The sequence below is a fragment of the Penaeus chinensis genome, chromosome 42, assembly GCF_019202785.1.
Source record: "Penaeus chinensis breed Huanghai No. 1 chromosome 42, ASM1920278v2, whole genome shotgun sequence".
NCBI classification, from domain to species: Eukaryota; Metazoa; Arthropoda; class Malacostraca; order Decapoda; family Penaeidae; genus Penaeus; species Penaeus chinensis.
Window position 1 is genome coordinate 8,974,938 of NC_061860.1, and position 2,500 is coordinate 8,977,437.

The window sequence follows — 2,500 nt, forward strand, 5'->3', positions numbered from 1 at the left end:
TGTTTAATTGGTCTACCATGGTTGGTATATCATGTTCATCTTTATCTTTATTTTTTTTATCGTCAGGATGCCATGTTTTGTGTCTTTACAGAAATAACATGTACGTAGCCTTTTTTTGAAACACTATGTTTAGTTATATAATGATAAACTTCTCTATATCACTTCTTATTACGCTCACTATACACACAATCGCATTTACTTCCATTTATCATTACCCTTAATGATCATATATTCATACCATGTTTCTTAGGAATGAATTGCCAATCAAATTCTGTTTCCCTTCCGGATTCTTTCCTTAATGAGACGCGAAGGCAAGAAGTGTCTGACCTTAACGCACAAGAGAGAGAGTCACCCTCACAGCATCTACCTCATGACTCTCTCGTGATTCTACTTGACTATTTGACCTCGTTTCGCGCCCCCCCCCCACCTACCTACTTCCCCCTTCCCCGGCTATCTACCCAGCATCTCTATCTCTCCTCCTCCCTCCTACCCTCCTGATACACCCCCTCCTTCCCCTCCCTCACTCTCTTTCGACTTTCTCCATTTCCGCGTGTGGTATTTCTCTAGTTTTTTTTCTCTCTCTCTCGTTTCGTTTCTGTTCTTTTTTTTATTATTTTTTTTTTTTTTTTTGTACGTTCTTCCTTTCAGATGAATACGTGTATTTTTTTATATGATAATTTTCCAAAGTTAATTTTCTATCAATTTTCGTTATCATTTTTGAGTTTCTGGTGTTATCTTCATTTCCTCTTTCTTCATTTTCAGATGTGTGTACCCCCCCCCCCTCAATTTTTATCTCCCTCCTCGTTTCCTTTCACAAGTCTTCTTATCTTCTCTCTCCTTCCTGTCGTTCTAACTCCTCTCCCCCTTCTTCCCTCTCTCTCTATCTCCTTTCTGCCCCCTCTCCACCCCCAACATCCCTCGTATCCCACTCCCTTTCCCCTCCTCCTCTCCCCTCTCTGCCCTCCCTCCTTTCCTTATCTCTCCTTTCTCCCTCACCCCCTCACCTAACTCAGACGCCACAGGCTATGAACCACTGGCACTCTCTGAAGTAAGCAACAGAGGTACCGAAGTCATTCTTCACAGAATGCGCCTAGGTTACCACTGTGCATGGCAGATTATCCCAACAATCGAACGCGATGAATGGTGCTGCAAGCACTGCGGCGAGCCGAACGCCACACTAGTCCACTACCTAGAAAATTGTGACCATACACAATTCCTGAGACATGGACCGCCCACAACAAAGAGGCTATGCGAAATGCTTACACCATGGCGGCAGGAGCGCTTGCTGGCAATCCCGCCGCCACGGTAAGCACCGAGTGTCAGACAACTCCATGAGACAGCCGTAAAAAAGCTGACACAGGCCGGGCCATATCTAGAAGGCCCGGGCGAAGCTAGAACTTCGCAAACCAAACTACACACCCCCTCACCTATATCTCACCCCCCGCCTTCCTCCTCCCCTTCCTCCCCCCCTTTATCCCCGCACATACACCTCCCACCACCTACCATCCCTCACCTCCCTCCCCCTCCCCCTCCCTCGTATAATCGTGGTATATCGCCGTCACAGGAACCGGAACCTCCGTAATAACGTCGATCATCCGGACGCCGTCTCCGTATCCGGCGGCGGAGAGCACGGTTCTCTTTTTCTTTTCTTTTTTGGTTTCTGTTTCCTGTTTTCTTTTTTTTCTCTATTATCTTATTTTTTTTCTGCTCTCTCTTTCTTTCTCTCGTTTTCTCTCTCTTTCTCTCTTTCTCTCTTCCTCTTTCTTTCTCTCTTTCTCTCTTCCTCTTTCTCTTTCTCTCTTTCTCTCTCTCTTTCTCTTTCTCTTTCTCTTTCTCTTTCTCTCTCTCTCTCTCTTTCTCTTTCTCTCTGTTTTTTTTTTACTCTCTCTCTCTCTCTCTCTCTCTCTCTCTCTCTCTCTCTCTCTCTCTCTCTCTCCCCCTCTCTCTCTCCCCCCTCTCTCTCTCCCCCTCTCTCTCTCCCCCTCTCTCTCCCCCCCCTCTCTCTCCCCCTCTCTCTCTCTCTCTCTCTCTCTCTCTCTCTCTCTCTCTCTCTCTCTCTCTCTCTCTCTCTCTCTCTCTCTCTGTGTGTGTGTGTGTGTGTGTGTGTGTGTGTGTGTGTGTGTGTGTGTGGTGCAGCGGTAGCGATCTCGTCTAGTAATCTTCCTGACCTGCGTTCAAATTCCTCGCCGCCAATGGATGGTAACCCCGGCCATTCCTTGCACACAGGGGATAACTTAGAAGCAAAATAAAACAGACACTATGTCACACCAAGAATATCCATTGTAACAAATGGAATCAAACTAGACCTTTGTAACCTTTGTAACCTCTCTCTCTCTCTCTCTCTCTCTCTCTCTCTCTCTCTCTCTCTCTCTCTCTCTCTCTCTCTCTCTCTCTCTCTCTCTCTGTCTGTCTAACTGCCTGCCACTGGCTCTGTCTCTTTCTCATTATTTTGTATAACTCCCTCTCTCTCCCCTTCCCTCTTTCTCCTTCCCTCCCCACA

General features: G+C 46.6%; 1 protein-coding gene and 1 long non-coding RNA gene across 3 annotated transcripts in view; one reads left to right on the forward strand and one right to left on the reverse strand.

Moving 5' to 3' along the window:
- The window catches only part of LOC125047817 (MARVEL domain-containing protein 1-like), a 58,152-nt gene that overhangs the window by 47,265 nt on the left and 8,387 nt on the right, over positions 1-2,500 (reverse strand). The window lies entirely within an intron of this gene.
- Positions 2,084-2,500, forward strand: part of LOC125047819 — a 17,930-nt gene continuing 17,513 nt past the window's right edge. The window contains exon 1 of the long non-coding RNA XR_007116775.1: positions 2,084-2,130. This is a non-coding gene — a long non-coding RNA (uncharacterized LOC125047819). The remainder of the gene's footprint in view (positions 2,131-2,500) is intronic.